At 39.2% G+C, this 22,420-nt stretch overlaps 1 protein-coding gene across 16 annotated transcripts in view; it reads left to right on the top strand.

Moving 5' to 3' along the window:
* The window catches only part of ZNF385B (zinc finger protein 385B), a 485,063-nt gene that overhangs the window by 296,226 nt on the left and 166,417 nt on the right, over positions 1 to 22,420 (top strand). Inside the window, exon 1 of one of the 16 annotated variants that reach the window (XM_051849393.3) lies at positions 20,990 to 21,136. The exons of 14 other annotated variants lie outside the window; for them this stretch is intronic. The gene's annotated coding sequence lies outside the window, so the exon portion shown is untranslated. Of the gene's footprint in view, positions 1 to 20,989; positions 21,137 to 22,420 lie in introns of those variants that run through there. One more of the 16 variants, XM_070070520.2, reaches the window with a different exon arrangement.

Below are 22,420 nucleotides of genomic sequence, written 5' to 3' on the forward strand. Positions count from 1 at the left end.
AGAAAGCAGAACAAGCGAATTATCATCTGTGTGAGTCTGTGTTTCTAGACATTTTGGAGAAATTGAATCTTAGAGAACTATGTTTTCAAAAAAATATGGGTATACGGGAGTGGAGTGATGTGTAAGGAAGGGGAAGCTGCAAGTCAGAAGCTTAAGTTGGGAATAAATAACAGATGCCACGAAAAAAGTGTTCAGAGGTGAGAAATAAGCAGGCCAGAATGCAGTAGTAGAGCTGTCCATGTTGTTGTTAAAATTATAATTGTTGATAAACTGATCACCGAAGATAAGGGTTAGAAAATTCTTTAGTCTTCATTGATCAAGTTCTGAAATTTAGAAAGTAGCCTGGAATTTCAGGCTGAATAATATACAGGAAATAGGAGAGCAAGAGATTAGAGGTGGTGTGATGAGAGGCCTCCTAGCATAGCTAATATTGTCTTTCCTTCCCCTTTTACGAGGACCAAGTTCTCACGATTCTTAATGATAAATGCTTTTTAAAAAGTGCCTCTGAAAGTGAGGTCCCTGAACTAACAGCATAGATACTTCTTGGGAAGTTGTGACAAATGCCCGTTTTCAGACTTTTGCTCAAGCCTACTGAATCAGGCAGGACCCACCAGGCTTTAACAAGTCCTCCAGGTCATTCTCTTGCATGCCAAAATCTAAAAACCACTGTCTTAAAATAATATTTCTTAATATAAAAATGCTCCAGAAAGTAAAATTTTGATTGATTTCTTTCCTAACCATTTTTTTCTCACTGCATTGCAATTGTTTGATTAAATCTGGGAGAGAAAACCCCAATGAGGTAGTGGTAGGCCTTCAACACAGACTAGTCTCCCTTTGGGGGTAAAAAGTAAAGCTTGGCTCTGGACTGCGAAACAGCAGCTGCAGAAGCACCTGGCTGCAGTGTGTCAGCCACACCACTGCTCCCTGCCTGGCACACACAAACCAGGAATTCCTTTTTATTAATCAATTCTTTTTTTTTTTTTTTTTTTTTGACAGGCAGAGTGGACAGTGAGAGAGAGAGAGAGACAGAGAGAAAGGTCTTCCTTTGCCGTTGGTTCACCCTCCAATGGCCGCCGCGGCCAGCGCACCACGCTGATCTGATGGCAGGAGCCAGGTACTTCTCCTGGTCTCCCATGGGGTCCAGGGCCCAAGCACCTGGGCCATCCTCCACTGCACTCCCTGGCCACAGCAGAGAGCTGGCCTGGAAGAGGGGCAACCGGGACAGAATCCGGCGCCCCGACCAGGACTAGAACCTGGTGTGCCGGCGCCGCAAGGCGGAGGATTAGCCTAGTAAGCCACGGCGCCGGCCTTTATTAATCAATTCTTAGCCTGAGACTTAGAGCGTTCTATTTTACAGAGCCTCAGAAACTCAATCATTATTTATACCCAAAATAGAAATATAGCTGGTGATGCTGAAATTTAAATTTAAGAGAATTCAGCAAACATTTATGAAATGCACAAAGGTAATTGGTAGTTGCAACATTTGGGAGCCAAGGAAAGTTGGCAAAAATACCAGACTGCACATTGAAAGTGGACACGTGGGAATATGAAGACATTTGAGCACTACCCAGATCTGAGCTAAACTTTTGGTCAAGAGGAGGAAGAGGAAGCATCATGGTGAGGAACACGCAGCAGATGACAGGCCTGGAGTCCAAGGTGAGGCAGAGTGGGTGCAGGGACCCAATTGCTTGGGCATTAGCAGGGAGCAGCATCAGAAGTGGAGCAGCCAGGACACAAACCGGCACCCATATGGGCTGCCAGCATTGCAGGGGCAGCTTTACCTGCTATACCACAATGCTAGCCCAAGGCTTGTGTATTTTTAATTTGTATCTGTTCTGTAGAACCATAGTACAAGCCCAATTCTTTAAAAAAAAAAAAAAAAAAGTCCATGAAGAAGAGGCATATCTTCCACTTAGAGTCCTACTAGGTTTTTTTAAGCATTGCAATAAAAATTGCTTGCTTGCTTCACTATTGAGTATGTGACTTACAGAAAATAAAGCTAAGACTAATCATATAGCAAAGCATCATAAATCACCATGAGACGTGGATATTCTTGTATTACTAATAGCTAACATTTTCGGTTCTCATTGAGTGCTAAGCACTGCGCTAAATAATCTCACTTGATTCTCACAGCAACCCTGGAAGTAGACACTATCGCTGTCTTTGCTTAAGAGATTAGGAGACCCAAGACCTGAGCAGAAAAGTTTCATGTCTAGTAAGTAAGCCTCTAGACTTTTAACTTGGGCCACTGCAGAATCTTAGCTCTTTACTGCTCTGTTATAAATAATATAAAACATACAAATCCCTCAGTGCTCAAGTCTCCAAGGTGACCCAGTACCATTCTGTACAGCATTGTTCTTTTTAAATATTTGCCTTGTTATTTCCTGATTATAAAAGTCATATATGATTACTGCATCTAACTCAGAATGTTCTAAAAGTTTGTAGAAAATAAAGCTTATTTTGATTCCATCAGCAGTGATTATTGATTTTAACCTGCACTGTACTTCATGCTTATGCTTGGTGCCTTACAACTGTCTGGAAGCTTCTCACACTCAGGCCTGATCCAAACTCTGATTCCCAAGGTCTGGATGAAGTAAAGCCTTGTGCATTTTTTTTTTAAATATTTATTTGAAAGAATTACAAAGAGGGAGAGACAGGGAGAGGTCTTCCATCTGCTGATTGACTCCCCAGATGGCCATCATGGCTGAAGCTGGGCCAGACTGAAGCCATGGGCCAGGAGCTTTCTTCCCAGTCTCCCACGTAGGTGGCAGGAGCCCAAATACTGGGGCCATCTGCTGCTGCTTTCCCAGACCATTAGCAGGGAGCTGGATTAGAAGTGGAGCTGCCAGGACACAAACCGGCACTCATCCGGGATGCCAACACTGCAGGAGCAGCTTTACCTGCTGTGCCACAATGCCAGCCCAAGGCTTGTGTATGTTTAATTTGTATCTGTTCTGTAGGACCCAGTTCTTTAATAAAAAGAGTTCCATTCCCTATCGTAGATTTCCAGATACCTCTGTGCAGAACTTTATTCCATCTATCTCTGTGTTCTAGAGCACTTTACTTTTTCTCATCAAACTGTCTTTTAGTGTCATGGCGATATCTAATAAAGAAGTGGCTCTCACACTTGAACATGCACTTGGAATTGTGAAGTGGATTTGTTAAAGCACACAGTACAGAGTTTCTGATTCCCCAGGCCTGGAATGGAGTTGAAGAATTTGCATTTCAAGCAAGTTCCCCAGTATCACTGATGTTGCTGGTACAGGGACCCGACTCTGAGAACCACTGTAATGAGAGTTCTTGCTGAAAAACTCTTCTAATGACCTGTGGAAATCCCTTAAAACACAAGTAAGAGAAACTGACGTTGCTGCCACCACTTAGAAAGAGATCCAGTGACATACAGTAGCATGTTTGTGTCGTCCCTTTGTCAGAAACTCCATGAGTGAGAACTCTATTCAACTGTTTCCACGTCTCTATGACAACAGTAAAAGTGTAACAAGAAAGGAATAGCTGCTGACATTGTCACCAAGAAATCCCAAGTGTGCAGATGATTGTTGGTAGCAACGGAAGGGACGGTAGGACACGGTCAGTTACATCCTGCAACAGGCATAACATTGATCACAGAAGTCTGATGTGTGACATTTCTTAAATAGCACAAATTCCAGAGGAGGATGTTGATGCTACTGGCAGTTTTTATGAATCATACATGAGGCACAATTTTAAAATTCAGTAGGAAACTTCCATTTACCCTCTCTAATAAAAGGTATTATGTGAGAAGTAAAGTGCTGGGTGGGTAAACATGAGCTGCCACCAAGCTAATGGATTTTAAGCACACTTCCCTTTGCTCTCTCTAGCACCCAACAGAAGGCAGCCAAGCCTTTAGAAGTAGGGTTGACCTTTGGAAACCCAGCAGAGATGGTCCTGGACTGGATACCTCACTACTTCGTCTCTGCTTTCAAATCAGCAACTACTTTCTAAAATACAACTACCATTTAATTGGCTTTTGGCTTTAACTTCTAGTGCTGCAGTGACACAAATGTATAGCTGTATTTGGCATTCATCATTTACTTGTCAATCACCAGAAACACAGGAAACATACTACAATGAAACTCACCACAGAAGTTTGAATGCTAAAATTAGAAATTTTGGGACCTGGCATTGTGACATAGCAGGTAAAGCTGCCATCTACAGTGCCAGCATGCCTTATGAGTGCTGGTTCAATTCCCATCCAGCTCCCCTCCCGGCTAATGACCTGGGAAAAGCAGCAAGTGCTTGGGCCCCTGCCACCCATGAGAGAGACCCAGAAGAAGCTCCTGGCTCCTAGCTTTTGCCTGTCTCTAGCCCGGCTCAGCTCTGGCCATTGCTGCCCCCTGGTGAACCAATGGATGGAAGATTCATATTCACTCATTCTCTCTCTCCCCCCCCACCCCTTTTTCACGTGCCTGTGCATACACACTTTTGAATAAATAGATATTTTTAAAAATTAGAAATTTTGGCCGGCACCGTGGCTCACTTGGCTAATCCTCCGCCTGCGGTGCCAGCACTCCGGGTTCTAGTCCTGGTCAGGGCGCCCGTTCTGTCCCGGTTGCTTCTCTTCCAGTCCAGCTCTCTGCTGTGGCCCGGGAAGGCAGTGGAAGATGGTCCAAGTGCTTGGGCCCTGCACCCACATGGGAGACCAGAAGGAAGCACCTGGCTCCTGGCTCCGGATCGGTGCAGTGCACTGGCTGTAACAGTCATTTGGGAGGTGAACCAACAGAAGGAAGACCTTTCACTCTGTCTGTCTTTCTCACTGTCTAACTCTGCCTGTCAAAAAAAAAAAAAAATGGATTTTTTTTTATCCTGGCCAGGAATTGAAGTCATCTAGGAGAACTAATTAATTTATTCAGTCAAATATCCATTGAACACTTCCTACATAAGTGTTATTGTCTATTCAGGGGATGAACAGGGAAAACACACACACGCAGTCTTGGCTCTCAAGGGATGTCCATTGTAGTGATGATGAAGTTTGTCTTACTTTGGTCTTCTAGCAGTTTGCTATATAAAGGGCCAATAGGGAGGCATCACTTAGGGGGCTTGTTAGAAACGCTGACTCCTCAGTCCCATCCAGATATCCTGAAACAGGGTCTATATTTTACTGTACAAGATCCGCAGGTGATTTGTATCCACATTAAAATTTGAGAATCACTGCTCTGGAAGGCAGAGCCTGAGGCAGAGGTTTAAGTTTCGGTTTAATAGGGAGCTCAAGCCCAGGTGAGTAAGAACAAGAGGGAAAGGGAAGTGAGACAAGCGAAGCTACAAGGTCAGGAGACACTGTGCTGCCTGTGACTTCAAAGGGAGGCTGGAGGGGCATAGCAGGTCATTCAGCAGGTGCGTTTGCTCTGCATGTGGAGCTTCTGCAAAAAGCTTGCAAGAACAGTCGCACCTGGCTGCCTCCTGACCCTGGCTTTGCTGGAGGTTCACACCACTGGGAGGTTCACACCACTGGGAGGTGTCACCGTTGCCCTTCTGGGTCACAACTTCAAGTCTGAAACTGGAGGGCGGATGCAGGACAGGAAAGTGAAGGGAGCAGTTCGGGCTTTCGGAAAAGACACAAAGTTTGTGTGTGAAGATAATGTGTATGGGAAATGTCATCCCGCTGGGGTAGTAGAAGTGAACAGGAATGGCATTTATCTGACGGTCAGCAGATGCACAGAAGGCTCTCTGCCAGCCTAGGTAGTTCACTGTAGCATTTCAAATGTTAAATTAGAAATTTTCATCCTGACTAGGAATTACTGAATTAGCTTTGAACATTTACTAATACTCCCGGACTCCCTGATTTATGACCCACAATTCCTTTGCAATCACTCAGGGTTTTCATGTTTTTATTGTTTTATCCTCTCCTACCCTGTTCTCGAATTTCTAGCCCTACCTCCCCAAATTTATTGATACTTGCAGTACATTTACCTCTATCTTCTGAGTCTGAAATATTCAGACTCCTCTCTACTCAGCCAGTATACTGGCCCAAACCACGACACACATGTCATCCTTGGGCAAACCAGAAATCATATCTATAAGTAATCAAATAGTCTGAGTCATAAGTAAATGGCAGGATGTAGCTGAGAAGAGACAAATCCCAAAGTGAGACAGATTCGAAACTCTGGAGATGGCATGGTACACGTTCTCCCACATGCCATAGTGCTCCTCCTGTGAGAAGTTCTCATTCAGGTCATACAGCTTTCACTTGATCTTCAATCTATTATAATTTTGAAAATGTGAGTATTACCTAAATGTCAGGAGTAGTTATCCCCAAGCAATTAGAATATAGATTTTTTATTTTCATTTTTATCATTTCCCATGATTCTAAAAAGTTTCTGTAATAAAGCTATACTGCTTTTATATGAGAAATCCTTCCAGTACTTTCATAAAAATGATATATTTTGGCAAGGAAACTCTTTTAAGAACAGAATAAGAAAAAACCAGACTGACATGAAGCCACTAAATTTTTACAGTATTTGCATATTTTATAGACACTCAGTAAAGCTCCCTATACTCTAGGCTTTGGAAAATTCTAGATTTTCACAGCTCTCAAAATATAAAGGAAAATACGTTTTTCTCAGAGCAAGAGAGGAGAAATGTGAAGAATCAGGAAGCAGAAACTGTGCTTTCTGAAGGCAGTCGTGTACTGCCGATGTGTAATGAGGCATTTCAGGAACGCCTGTGACTTCAGGAGCGCTTTTTAGGGAGGTGCTGAGTGTCACAGGGCCATCTTAACCTTTTTTTTTTTTTTTTTTTTTAAATGTCTTAGGAGGATTCTTTTCAAATTCTACTTCAAATGCTAGGCCCAACCTACAAGTATATACTGCCAACTGCAGTAACATGTTCTCCACTGTTGACCATTTGCTCAGCTCTGCTCAGTATATCGGGGAATTTTTATAGATATTAAGGATTAGTTTGTGTTTACAATTAATAATACTAATCATCTCTACTCTGATTGACATGATAATGGATCCTTATTTGTGGAAAGGGGTTATAAATCAGCTCAGAACTTATTAGTACTAAAAAATCCCCCCTCACCTAGGTATGGATATCCTCTTCAGAAGACTGCATGGGTCCCAGGCTAAAATCCCTGTGGAGAAGAGGGGCACTAACTATCTCCTTGTGTCTACTGCCTTGATTTGGGACACCAGGAGTTTCAAGCCTCTAATACCATTGCAGTTTGAAAGCTGGAATTCAGAAAATGTTATCCTGAAGGTTGTGAATTATGAATAGCCATTTGGCCGCCCTGTAACTATTAAGCTCATTTGAGAATTCATGAAAATAAATACATCTTAAGGGGTAAGGATTCCTCACCACTCACTTTTCACATTGAACCAATTCACTCAGTAAGTATAGCTGCTCATATGGGTGCCGGCCACTGCACACATATTACAAGCACTGGAACCTGCTATCACCCTGTGTGTTAGACAATGATCTATAGAGATAGGTGTTAGGATCCTGCACCACAGTGTCTGTATTACAGTACTGGCTCTGCTCCTGATTCTACCTTCCTGCTGGGTGCACCATTGGAGGCAGCAGGCAATGTCTTTACTGGGTGGGAGACCCAGATTGAGTTCCTGCCTCTGGAGAATGAATCCACAAGTGGATTCATTCATTCATCCTGTGTGTCGCTCTGGCCTTTTTTTTCTGCTTCTCAAGTTATATACTTAAATAAATAATTTTTTAAAAACAGTGAAGTATGCCATTTGCTTTCATGATCCAATGTGAATGACTTTTCTTCAGTCCTACTGTCATAACTGGTATCCATAAATTCGCTTCAAGTCCCAGGTCTTAGTTTACTGAATTTAAAAAATACTTGTTAACAATTGGTGGTTCTGATAAAATTTGCATTTTTTTCATATTTGGAAAATGAAGTGACTTGATAATTTGTGATGATCCAGGGCATAGGACATAGATAAAATGGTACCAGCGTATCTTGATGCCCTATCAGAAAGTAAACATGAACAGAAATCATAAAGTGTTTCTAGTTAACCTGAGAGGTAAGTAAAATGGCATGAGGTAAAAGCAGCATATTTCTATTAAAAATCTGTTACTAGCAATTAACACATCAACACCTATTGTGCACTTTCAAGAACCATACATAGTATTGTAAATATACTTCTATTAGACCTCTAAAACTCCTCTAGATGGGGGAAAGAGACTTTGTTAAAGATCTAAAGTACACTCCTCCAGGAGATACAAAGGCAGAAATAAAATATCATATGAATACTACTTAAAATGTACAGTGTGGGAAGCTAATGACCCAACATGTGTACCTTACTGGAAAAAAATACTATTCCCATGTGCTCTGAGATATAAAATGTTTTTGGGTTGGGTTAAAAGTTGTGTACAGACACAAAGACATTTTACAGTTTTAGGTATTATAATGTTCATTGGAAATATAGCTTGAGACATTCCCTCCAGGAACTACTTCAACAAAGATAGTATTTACAAGCAGGCAAGAAAATTTCTTCAAAGCTAGTCTTGGATTCTATTCTACAACGAGTGAGCATCTGCTAAGTCCTTTAGTACTATTGTTAGACATATAATATAGGCAGAATTACTTTGGAATAACCTCTCTGGATATTAAAAACTGATTGACGTATTATTTGCTTTTGAATGTACATGATGAACAAGATTCACAAAGGTTACCCACATACCTATATTTATGTTTCAGAAAGAGTTTGTGGAAATTCTGGATTTCAATGACAGTTATCTCTTGTCAGTGAACTCCAGATTTCTAGGTAAGAGGACAGTTCTCTTATGGGGACAGAATTATTTCCACTTTCTTCTTGAGACTGCTCCTTTTTTCTCGTCATCATTAGACCTTTTTTATGAATCCAGGTTAAAATTTTTACATCCTGTTTCATAGTCTGTGTTATGCTTTTAGTTTTTATTTTTCAGTTTTTTTTTTTCTGCCTTTTGGCAGTTTTTCCAGTTGGCTTTTAAACTTTTTGAAAGCTACCTCTGCAAGCTCACTTTGATATCTCCCATGGGGCCAAGTACAATGTCAGTCCTTAGAGAAGGCTTTTGATAAATGTGTTCTAAATGGACTCAGCTTTAAAACTGATCACAGATTACCTCAGAGGCACTTTCTGAATGGAAGTTAGCTTTTAGTTCCAATAAGTTAACTATGATAGGAGAGACATTATTGAATAATATAGCAGAGGGTTTTTTTCAAATTTATTTATTTTTAAAATTTTATTTACACAAGTTTCATGTATCTCATATGCAGATTTAGGAACAGTGACACTTCCCCCACTCTCCCTCCTGCCAATGCTCTTACCTTTCCTCCTCCTCTTCCCTCTCACATTCCTACTCCTAATTTTACAGAGGTCTGTTTTCAGTTTACTTAATGATCATATAGTTACCCCTACACTAAGTAAAAGAGTTCAACAAATAGTAAACATAAGATACTGTCTTTTTGGGACTGGCTTATTTCACTAAGTATAATGGTTTCCAGTTGCCCAGAAGACAGGATTTCATTTTTCTTTTTACATCTGAGTAGTACTCCATAGTGTGTGTATGTATGTGTGTGTGTGTATCATAATTTCTGTATCCAGCCAAATTTATTTTTTTATTTGAAAAGCAGGAAGATGTATGGATAGAAGGAAGGAAGAGAGGGAGGGAAGGAGGGAGGGAGGGAGGGAGGGAGGGAGGGGAGAAAGAGGAAAGAAAAGAGGAAGAAAGGAGAGGAGAGGGGAGGAGAGGGGAGGGGAGGAGAGAGAAAAGAATTGATCTTCCAACCATGGATTCACTACTCAAATGGCTGCAACAGCTGCAACTGGGCCAAGCTGAAGCCAGGAGCCAGGAGCTCTGTTCAGGTCTCCCTTGTGGGTGCCAGGGGTGCAAGTGCTTCATCAATAATCCACTGCTTCTCAGGAACATTAGCGGGAAGCTGTATCAGCTCAAATTGGCATTCGGAAGTGTCCTGAGATGGCTTAAGCTGCTGCACTATGATACCTGCCTCAAATGTAGCATTTTTTTTTTGCTGCCCATAACTAGAGAATTATTGTAGTTCAAATGAGGAAAAAGTGTGTGGAGGAGGTACTGGACTAAGAACTGAATCTCGTCCCAGCTCCATCAGTGAGTTCTTTCAGGTAACCAACCACTGTCCTCTGCCTTTGTGGAGGGTCTCCTGGAGATACTGTTCACTTGTCCTTCCTCATAGAACTGTGGCTACAATCACATGAAGTAGTGAAGTAGCACTCTGAACCCCGTAAGGCACCATAAAAATGTGCAGTATCATTATACTATCTCTTCACTATGATGCCCTGAAAATTATAACACAATGTTGTTCTAAGATCCTAGGCCGCTCCCTCTATGTTGAAATGCCAAAAAAAGTTCTTATTTCTTATTAAAAAAAAAAATGAGAGCCTGGAAATCTTATTCTAAAAAATCAAAAATCAAAAACCATGCTTATACTCTGAATCAGATCCCGATAGAACCAAGGTAATCTTTGTATATTGAGGGTATGCACCTGCAAAGCCCTATGCTGAGAGCATTAAGCGTGCTGTCTCAGTTAATCCTCAGCACAGCCCTACAAAAGGGGACAGTATGGTTATGCTCACTTTGTAGCTGAGGAAACTGTGGTTTAGACGGAAGTGTTTGAGGCTACAAAGATCAACAGGAGCAGAGCCAGACTGGATCCACATCTGTCTTCCTTGATTAGTAGTGTTCTTCCCTTTTTTTCTATCTTGTCAATTCTGTTAACAAAGACGCAGTCAGTTCCATCCAAATCCATGGGGAATAAAATAGAGCACTAGGAATCATATTGCTTCATATCAAATGGGTGAAAAACACCTATGGAATCACATTTATATTTAGAGGTATTTAAGGAAAATTTTAGAATCTTTGCAGCTAAACAGCTTTTAAAATACTAATCAATGATGGAAAATAAATTCCAAACTACACTTCTTTAATGAGCTATTGCTTGATTAGACATACCTGAGGCAGTGTACGAACTTTCCAAGTGTGTAATTTATGTTATAATGTCAGAATTTTGTTTTCTAATATAACATTTGAATTATAATATCTTCCATTTAAAAATAATATTACTCTATAAAATAATAAGTCCAATTGCTGAGACTGTTATAAACTGGCAGTGTATATGAAGTTTTCTCTTGAAAAATTACAGGATAGTTACAAGGCAAAGAGGCTGAATCATTTATAACTGCATAGGTTAATAGAAAAACAAACTCTGACATAGTCAGAAATGCACTTCTAATTTGGTAGTTTTATGTGATTTGAGAAAAAGAATGTTTATTAAAAAGAAAATAAAGCATGTTATATTTTGGTTAATGAGACTTGGGACCTATAATTGTATAATGTTTTAAAATAAGTCCGGGCGGCACTGTGAGGTAGTGGGTATAACTGCTGCCTGCAGTGCTGGCATCCCATGTGGGCACACATTTGAGTTCCAGCTGCTCCTGTTCTAGTCCAGCCCTCTACTATGGCCTGGGAAGGCAGTAGAAGATGGCACAAATGCTTGGGCCCCTGCACCCACATGGGAGACCCAGAAGAACCTTCTGGCTCCTGGCTTCGGATCAGCCAAGCTTTGGCCCTTGTGGCCGGTTGGGAAGTGAACCAGTGGATGAATGGATCTCTCTCTCTCTCTCTCTCTCTCTCTCTTTCTCTTTCTCTTTCTCCCTCCCTCTCTCTCTCCTTCTCTCCCTCCCTCCCTCCTTTAGGCCTTCTCTCTCTCCCCTCCCTTCTTCCCTCTCTCTACCTCTTTATAACTATGCCTTTCAAATAAATAAATAAATCTTTTTTAAAAAAGTCCATAAAATTAGTTTGATTCTAATTGTATTTTGTCAGTGGACAGCTCTGAGTATTACATGAAGAGCTTTGAAAATTCTGGCATACTACACCATTTTTATATTCTGTCTTTTCTTCTAGAATCTACTACCAAGACACATTTATTTCCACTTGCTGCTGTAGATTTTTTGTACATTTCCCATCAATGTGATGTGAATTGTGTGTTAGTCACTAAGGAGAAATAATAGAACCATCTTGTTCTCACCCCTGAAATCTCTACTTTGTTGTCTCTTCAGCTCTTGTCACAGTGAAACATATAGCAGATCATAGTTTTAATAACAAAAATGGGTAACTTCAAAAAGTAGTTCTAAAGGCATATTTGGGGTAAAAATTGTTTTTGAATGGAAATTTTTAATTTTGATTATAACGTTTTAGTGTAATTATATTTAGACTATTATAACTGCTCTGCTGATTCTTTTAAGAGAACTTGGAGCTATTGACTCCAGCAAATATTCATAATAGATCTATTATGCAAGTAATACAAATTTTCAGGTAACTCAGAAATATATACTTTGTCGTAACCATGCCCCAAATTCAAGATCTGAATGTGAATCAGAAGTGGATTCTTCAAAACGTTGGTCACTGGATAGATTGTATCAAGTTCCATTTTATATGTAGAGCCATAGCTGTATTTTTAAAAAGTAACAGAATTGGCAACACAAAACTGAAAAACTATTACCATACTTAGATTTAGAAATTTTATATCCTAGTTGCTGTTATGTTAAAAGTCAGAAAAATTGTTTATTCTGTGCATACCTATTAGCTAGTTTCATAAGGCATAAACGTAATTCTAGATTATAACCAAACAGTTCATACATAAAATGAATATTATTGCTTTGAGATATTTTTATAATTTTCATAGTGAAATTCAAAGTATCTTATTCTTGCTTCACCTAGCCTAAAACCATTGATCCTTTTCTCCCTGATCATATTGCTATCAAACAAGCTGCCAGCATCCACACACCTAAATGTAGCTTCCAGATGTTGCTGAAGAAATATGCTCAGGGTCTCTAATGCCTTTCAAAGGTTTGTAAGAATATACATTTCTGTCTTTTATATTCAAAGAAAACTACGATGCTGACTGGGATACCCAAGTGGGTTATATGCCTTTGTTCACTCAAGAATGAAACCACGTATGTGTTTATAATGTCATTTTCACCTTGTCTGTTTTTGATCTACATATTTTCATACAATATTTGAGAAACTCCATGGCATTTCCCCATTCCCTTCTCCAGTGGGAGCTAACAGCTGCTATAGTATAGGAAAGTGGAAGTTGGAAATGTTTTTTCTAAACGGACGATGGGTCTTTCTACTAGAGTGATTTAATTCTGGGGACTTTTGTTAGGCAGTCACCATGTACTGGTTCCCATAATGGAAGGAAAAAGTAAATACAGAGATGGTTCTGGCCTTCAAGGAGTAGTGGTGATGTAGTAGTTAAGATTGATGTAGAGGGGAAGCTATTGTAATCCATAAGCTGTACTTTGGAAATTTATGTTCATTAAATGAAATATAAATATAAAAAAAGATGTAGAAACAAGCAGCATTTTTCAAACCAAAAAATGCAAGACAGTTACTTTCTGTAAAAGCAACTTAGATAGCTGTGCCCCTCTATATAACCAACAAGAATTATATTAATTATTCTTTCAATATAAAGGAATCTACCTGTGCAGAAATAAATTATTTGACCCCCAAATTATGGAAATGGATATGTAATAACTTAATCAGGCTTACATATTCCAGTTAGTATTTTCTCATGCAGAGTAGTCACCTCAGTAACTATGCAGTACTCCTTAGGTTAGAATATTACTAGATCTCGGGGTCAGCTTTGTAGCATAGCAGGTTAAGTCGCTGCCTGCAACACCAGCATCCCGTGTGGGCACCGGTTCGAGTCCTAGCTGCTCCACTGCCAGTCCAGCTCCCCGCTAATGTACCTGGGAAAACATCTGAAGATGGTTCAAATGCTTGGGCTCCTGCATCCACATGGGAGACCCAGATTTGTCTTGGCACAGCCCTGGTCGTTGTGGCCATTTGGGGAGTGAGCCAGCAGATGGAGAATCTTTCTATCTCCATCTCTCCCCCACTCCCTCTAACTCTGCCTTTCAAATAAATAAAAATCTTTTTTAAAAAGCATATTACAAGATCTCTTCTGATTGATTTGCCTGCAGAAATGATTCACTTTACTGTCAGACTTATGAGTGTCCAATTTTTATTAGTAGTATTTCAGGCAAAATTGCTAACCCTCCCTCTTTGCAAATTAAAGATAGGTTAAAGAAACATCACTTGTCTTTATTTCACTATATGGTGGAGTTATTGAGCCCATTATTAGAATTCAGGATATATCTGTTAGTATATAAGGCTTATGTCTGCACACGTTCACTGATCTCGGTCAACCGTTCACTTAGACCACTAAACCTGGTCTGGGCTCAAGGATTGGCACAAATGAAAACTCAGACTGTTTTTAAAGTTGTTTTCACTTAGGTTTACTAGCAAACCAATAGACAGATAGCACAACAAGTAAGAACACAATATAAGTCATTGGAAGCCGTCCCTCTGTTCCTCGTATTGGTAGTAGTCAGTGCAATCCCTGCTCCATGAGAACTCCACCTGGAGAGAGCAGTCCAGAACCAGGGGCTTTACTCATTAGAAGGAAGGGTGCTTGCCTGTCACCATAGACAGTCTCTGCCAGAATTGCCATTATGTAATCGTAGGTTCGTATATTTTATTGCATCATCAGATCTAATGCTGGTTTTCAGAATGGTGTTTGAATTTCTGAGAGACTGTAGCTCTCCTACTTCTCTTCCCCATGATCCCTTGTTTGATTTAGTGACTCCTGGTCTACTTGTTTGTGGTTTAAGAAATGCCCATGGTCTGCTTTTGTCATTCAGGGTATTTATTGAGTACCCACTTTTGGAAAACACTGTACTCAAATGTAATGCTATAACATTTAAGTCATGTGGATTCTCCTTCAATGGAGATATTTTGACAGATAAAACTTTTAGAGAGAAAACAATTCCACATAAAAGTATAAAAAGCATTCTCATTTTCATATTATTTGGGGAAATATTAAGTAAGGAAGATTAAATAATTTCTCTAAGTTTTCTTTCATTAATTCAGCTGTGACTGAGAAATTTTGGCAATGAGTTAAAACTACAAATTCAGCTGTTCTTTCTTTAATATTTTGCAGTACAAATTTATGAGGGATTCTTTCCATTAATTTTCATTATTTTAAACATTTTTCATCTAAAGAACTTGATACTAAATTGTAAAAGTAATAATTATCTAAACTCATGATTTTTGGAATAGGAAGTTCTGGGTCTGATTTTATGACCCTGAAACTCAAAAAGCTGTTTTATGCTCAAGTCTCATGATCATCCTGGAACTAAGCTTCTAAATCCAGAAAGTGGGTATTTCCTGGTCCACAAACAAATGTACCAAAAATCAGAACAATTGAGAGTCTGTAGAGGATACAAATACAACAGACAGTGAGGCAGGCTACTGAAAATTTCATATACCATCTGCTACTCAGAAAACTCTAGATACTTATCCATTCTTTCAGAAGTGTTCCGTTATCTGTTAAAACACACAGTGTTTAATAATGCAGTCATTCAGACATTGTTATACTCATGTTTTCCACCTTACAACAAATAATGTGCTTCTGTGTGAATTAAACTGTGATTAGTCACATATTTTAGAATTCTTTAGAAGAGGTATCTTCATTTACTGATCATTTCCTTCTTTAACTATAGTATCTAAAAGATTTAATTTTAAAAACCTATTGCTTGTAGCAAAGTGTTCCACTCATTAAAAGAGTGAGACAGGCCAGTGCCACGGCTCACTTGGCTAATCCTCTGCCTGTGGCGCTGGCACCCCGGGTTCTAGTCCCAGTTGGGGCGCCGGGTTCTGTCCCGGTTGCTCCTCTTCCAGTCCACTTCTCTGCTGTGGCCTGGGAAGACAGTGAAGGATGGCCCAAGTGCTTGGGCCTCTGCACCCGCATAGGAGACCAGGAGGAGGCACCTGGCTCCTGGCTTTGGATTGGCACAGCACGCCGGCCGTAGCAGCCATTTGGGGGTGAACCAATGGAAGGAAGACATTTCTCTCTCTCTCTCTCTCTCTGTCTTTCTCTCTCATTGTCTAACTCTGCCTGTCAAAAAAAAAAAAAAGAGTGAGACAAACACATTTTTAATAGAATGAACACTAAAGTTAAAGGTAATTTTTTCAAGTGCCAAAAATCTAGGAATTAAAAGATGTCAAAACACTTATCAGTTGTTATGGAGACAAATTCTCAATTCCATGGATTTTATTACAATTTTATTTGTAATTTGTTACAATTTTATGGAATTTTTACAATTTGACAGAATTTTCAGAATCCAAATACAGATAATGTATAATATATGATTCACCCTGTGCACATTCCCATCCCCTGTACATACAGGTTTCATTTTTTAAAATGAAACGCATACTAGAATTTTATAGGCTTTCTATATGGCAAATGGATGTCATCTTTGACACACTCAAATATATCAGATGAGTTACTTATTGAAAAAGGTGTTTTGGACACTTAAGGCTAAAGCATATTGGAACCATGCCTGATGGGGAGAACATAAAATGAGGCAAATTCTTTGATGAGCTCTATGATACAGCAACCATTAACATTAACCACAAGACAGCCCAGTCCATATCCCACCCAAGACCGTGTCTGCACCACAGTGTGATGCACGATGCAAAGCTCATGGACTGCAGCTCTGCAGACAAACATGACAGAGGAGGCAGTGGTGTGGTCTCAGACACGTCAAGAAAACAAACTCATTGTATTGGGTTTCAGATTTGGCTATATTTTTAAAAATACCTTCCTGAACACATTTTAAAATTTACTAATATAACTTCTTGAGTTCTCAGAATTTTTTTTAATACATCATCGTTCTGAAGAATCTAATTGAGAGGCACTTTACTAACCATGTACTGCTTTGCAACCGGGTACATTGCAGTTACCATGGTAACTATATTATACACTTTTCTTTTAACCAGAATTTTTTAAGGTATTTTTTCCTTAGGACTGACAATTTCAAATATTGAGCACTGATGAATATTCACATTGTAAAAGGTTGAATTAGTCTTTTGGAGTTTTGCATTTGGCTAATTTTTGTATTGGGACACTTCCATTTAGAAATTGAAATTCAAAACAAGAAGCAAAGGAATGTGGTATGATAATACTAAATCCTACTTTCCTGAATTTAAAATATGAATATTACATATACTTCATATCTGTGTCTTGAAAATTCTAAGTCACATAAAATGCAAAACAAGGTGGTATTAGAACATAGCTTGTACCAATAAGACTTATGAATGATTGCTACAAAGTTATAAGCTTAGATGGAATAACCATAGGAAAAGTGGATGGAAAGAAACCTACAATAAAAATGTTAAAAATAGTGTTAAGATACAATGGAATATTATCCAATAACCTAAAAATGGAATATAAAAAACATATTTATGCCTGTAACAACAATTAAAGAATATAAAATCTTTCTGAAGAGACAGATTAGGTACCTGAAAGAGGGGTGTTTCTATGACAAATAACTAAAAATATAGGAGTAGTTTTAGAATTTGGAAGTGGAAAGAGGCTGATGGAATTTTGAAGAGCAGAATAGAAAAATATCCTAAATTTTGAACAGACTCTTACTAGAAATATAGACTTTAAAGATACAGCTGTTAAGGGCTCAGTAGGTAGTGAACAGAATGTTACTGGAAACTAAGAGACTAGCAATCCGAAATCCTTGCAACAAACGCCCTAAAGCTTAGCTTCAGTGGAAAAAAACAGAGTTTCTGAAAGATGGTTTGTAATATTTGCCCAAGGAGATTTCTAAGCAAAGTGTGGAAAAGTTGACTTGATTCGCCTGCTTAATGTGTAGTTGACACAAACTATTCTAAATAAACAGGAACTAGAACTGAGATGATTGGGAAATTCTTAGCCTATGCAAATGACAAAAGATACTAAAATTAACTGATTGCTTCTGAAAGTTCATCATTAAAAAAAAAACACCCAAGAAGGTGTCTATAAATTCTTTGCTGAAATCTTTGAAAGATCAAAAAACTACAGGGTTCAGTCATAAGACTGAGTCTCATAGATTAGAGAGCTTCTAACAATTTCAAGAATGTTTTTGCCCATGAGCTTTATCAACAGAAGCCAAAGAAAGAGAAGGAGCTATCTCAAAAATGTCTGTGGATTTGGCCTCTCTCTAATGGAGAACATCATTGTGTCTTCCACAAGGTACTCACAAAGTTCTTGAAAAAATTATAACAGCAACACTGCCATCTTGGAAGCGAGAGCATAAAAACTGAAAGGAGACTCTTAGCAAAATTCTACTCGCAGGAAGCAGGCTAAGAAGACTACTCAGCTTCAGTCACATGCTGCTATTCATGAGAAAGGACGGATGTCAAAGGGCAGAACCAGTAGTCCAGAGGCTGTTGGTCCAGAGGGCAGGACTGATAGTCTATGGATGTGAGTCCAGGCTGTCCGACGCCTTGATGTTGGCCTGGTGAGACTCTAGTAAGTCCACACAGGCTTCTGGCCTCCAGAACTGTGAAATAATGAGTGGGTGTTGTCCTAAGCCACTTGGTCTATGTGTAATTTGTTATGCAGCAATGGAAGTCTAACACAGATATTGATAACTAGGCTTCCTAAAAGACTCTAAGGAATGTAGTTCATACAATTTAGAAGAAGGAATGAAGTGGTTCCTTGAGATTTTTATGTATACCTATGCCTGAACTGTTTACAAAATGCCTGCTCTGAAAAGAGTTTTTTAAATACTCAACTTTATAGGTAGTTTCTGTTAAAGTATATATGCATATATTCCTGGATCTAGGAACTGACTGGTTATTTTCTTCAAATCTGTCTCAGAGCACACATAGAGAAGTAGATTCCAAGTCTCTTCAGAACCGTAGTGTACACAGGACATTGTGCCATCTTGCATAGGCATTAATATTGTTCACTGAATTATATTACTGAATTACTTATATAAGAACTATTACATATTAACAGAACCTACAGAATCACTTAAAAATCCATATGGCAAAATTTTGTTCTCCTTCCTCCACTTTCATCATATGATAACATAATTTAAGTCTTCTAATGAAGCAATGTGGCTGATATTCAAGTTTCTTTTTAATTTTTAAATTAAAAAAAAAAGATTTATTTATTTGAAAGGCAGAGTTACAGCAGGGAGAGAGAAAGAGCTCTTCCATCCACTGGTTCACTCCCCAGATGACCTCAACGGCCAGAGCTGGGCCTATCCAAAGCCAGGAGTTAGGACCTTCTTCCGGATCTCCCATGCAGGTACAGGGGCCCAAGCACTTGGGCTTCTTCCACTGCTTTCCCAGCTGGATTAGAAGAGGAGCAGCCGGGAATAGAACTGGCGCCAATAAGGGATGCCAGCGCCACAGGCAGAGGCTTAACTTACTCTGCCACAGTACTAGCCCTTATAGTCAGGTTTTCTAAACATACATTTGGGATAGGAGTAGGGATCTGGTAGAATGACCAAGTCAACATTAAGCATATCATATTGAGTATTTTCTTTAAGAACATCCAAAAAATGGTATAGGGAAATAAAAGAGGAAGTTGTATGGTGTGTGAAGAATTTGCTAAAATATCAGAGAAAAATAAGTAATAGGCCAAAGTGGAAATACTAAAACTCTTTTAGAAGAAATTTATGCTTATTCTTCTTTTTTCCAATAAGGAAACTAGTAACTTTGTCTTCCTATTTTAAGGGATACTGTAGTGGTCAGGGTTCAATTGCAAAGAACAAGTCAAGGGCCAGTGCGGGGCACAGTGGGTTAAGCAGCTTTGTGTGATAGGAGCATCCCATATGAGTGCCTGTTTGAGTCCTGGCTGCTCCACTTCCAATCCGGATCCTGAATGTGCCTGGTAAAGCTGTGGAAGATGGCCCAGGTGCACAGGCCCCTTGAAACCCAGGGGGAGATGCCTGGTCCAGACCTGGTTGTTGCAGACATCCTGGGAGTAAACCAGGGGATGGATAATCTCTCTCTCTCTGTATTTCCCTGTTTCTTCTTCTCTCTCTCTCTCACTTTGTCACTCTGCCTTTGAAGTAAATAATAAATAAACCTTAACTTTTTTTTAATTAAAAGAGCAAATCTATATTAGTTAATTCAATAGCAAAGAGATTTGTGGGGCCACCATCGTGGTGTAGTGGATAAAAGCCACCACCTGCAACACTGGATCAACATTTTGATCCAGCTCCCTGCTAATGACCTGGGAAAAGCAGTGGAAAATGTCTCAAGTATTTGGGCCCCTACCTTCAACATGGGAGACCTGGAAGAAGCTCCCAGTTCCTAGCTTCAGCCTGGCTATTTTCAGCCATCTGGAGAGTGAACCAGTGGACGGAGGATTTGTTAAGTCGTTTAGAAAAGAAGAAAATAAAAGAAAGAGATTTGTTAGAACATGTGGCATAACTTACAGTAAGCAAATAACCTTGAGCTTGCATTTCTAGAGCTGACTCCTCAAAACCTTTCACGGAACTGTCTGGACCCTCGAAACAAGTGCATATGGGAAGTGTTCTTAAGATTTCCAGGAGGGAATATTAGAAAAAGGCTGGCATATTTTTTCAAGAATTCACCACATCCCCCCAGGAGGGCCTAAAAATTTCAATTAAGAAGGCCTAGAAAAACTAAGCCTCTGTTTTGGAAGTAGTAATATAAAAAAATAAAAAAACTACAGGGTGATTTTTCCTGTGAATCGTCCCAATTTCAGGTTTTATTAAAATTTTGTAAATGATAATTTTCATTGTTTTTCAATATAACCTCTCTCCTAAGTGATTATGTTAAGCAAGGATAAAAGTGAGATTATTATTTTTCACTGACATTTATTTTGTACTTTTGTAAAAGTTGCTTTGTGACGCTGTCGTAGATCTGTTAAGTCTTCTAGCCATTTCTGATTTATCCCAAGAGTTCACGTGTGTCACCTGAGACAATAGGTTTGGGAGATCCTGCTGTCCTGAGAGGCCTGCTTACAGGCATACTTTGGCATTGAGCCCCTTCTTTATCTGAACTGACTTCAAAAATACTATTGTCAAAAATAACATCAGCTTACAATGGGCTTACAGCTGTGACGGTAGTTTTAGTAACTGAGTCAACCTCAGGCCAAGAGCCATGTGCTGGCTCAAGTCATATGTTAGGGTATTATTTTCTATGACTTACACCCAGAGCACTGGGGCTTAGATACAGGTAATCAGAAAGAAGACTGGAAAACAGTAGAGAACAGTTCCCTCCCTGCGTTAACGTACACCAAAAAGTAGGTATTTTACGATGAGTTGACATTGACTGATTAGCATAGCTGCCATCCGTGAGCACTGGGAGGAGCTGCAGTGGGCTTGATTATTGTTCCCTAGTGCAACCTGATGGAATTAACCATTTCTTATTCTAATGTTTGTTAAACTTGTTTGTGTGACTGTGAAATGAAGCGGAACTTAGAGCTGCTGAGTAACAGTAAGAAATGACTAATCTAAACCAACTAATCTATAGTGTAGGCTAAGGCTAGAAGGAAAGCCAGAGCGCACTCAAAGCAAGCACTTGGGGTGGTGGAATGAATTTTCTTAACCTTGGCCCTCTCTTGATAACTGATCCTGTTTCCTTTAGTCTCCTCTTCCCTTTTGGCCACTTGTCCTTTGTGAAGTTGAAAGAAATCTGCCTGGTTATTCTCCCTCCTCCCCCAACCCCACCCCTTTCCCGTCATTACTGCTGTGCCCTGGAAGTAGAAATGATGATGGGGATGGTGACTACTACACATATATGCTTTGAACTGAATGACAGCAGAAAGACTATGAAGGAAGATAGCTAAAGCTAAAGCAGCCATTTAGCTCAGTCTATGCCTATTAATAGTGTCCCCTTTCATTTTCCAAACTGTCGTGGTTTGGATGATGAATAGCATGGGCACCCTAGTTATAACAAAGATGATCAGGGAAAGTGTAGGTACCTTCTCTAAAAATGTTCATAAGGGTGACGATTTGGCAGAATTAACAAATTATTCTCTTACTAATAATCCTAAGGGGACATTAGCCTGTCCTAATCTCTGACTATTCTTTATACTCTTCAGAGCTATTTAACTTTGGTGGTGCTTTCAAATATTTAAGCAAGTGTTCTTGTTTACATACATGAAAACTGAGCTTTCCCAAATTCTGGTTGATTTATAATAGATGAGAGGTTGTTTTCCAGTCAGTATTTTTTTAAACTTTTGCTATTGAAAATTCTTATTTGATATTATGTTTCAGAAATATAAGTGGAAATTTAGTCAAATGTATTTGCTATGACTTTTAAAAATGTTTTTCAAGGATACAACTGTTGTTAATAATTTTTGGTAAGAAATATTTGAAATACTAAGCAAGTGGAAAAAAATAAAATGGTGGGTGTGTCCTACAGATACCTTAATATTATTTCTGTAACTTATGATTTTCAAAGGGTATTTTGTTATGTTTCTGGGTTTATTATACTTTACAGAAAATGTTCCTGGCCTCAAACCAGATTTTCAGTAGCAAGTTATTAATTTTTATTATAATTGAAAGTGATATTAATATTTTGA

The sequence above is a fragment of the Oryctolagus cuniculus genome, chromosome 3, assembly GCF_051225735.1.
Source record: "Oryctolagus cuniculus isolate XC-2025 breed Fujian yellow rabbit chromosome 3, ASM5122573v1, whole genome shotgun sequence".
Classification (NCBI taxonomy): Eukaryota; Metazoa; Chordata; class Mammalia; order Lagomorpha; family Leporidae; genus Oryctolagus; species Oryctolagus cuniculus.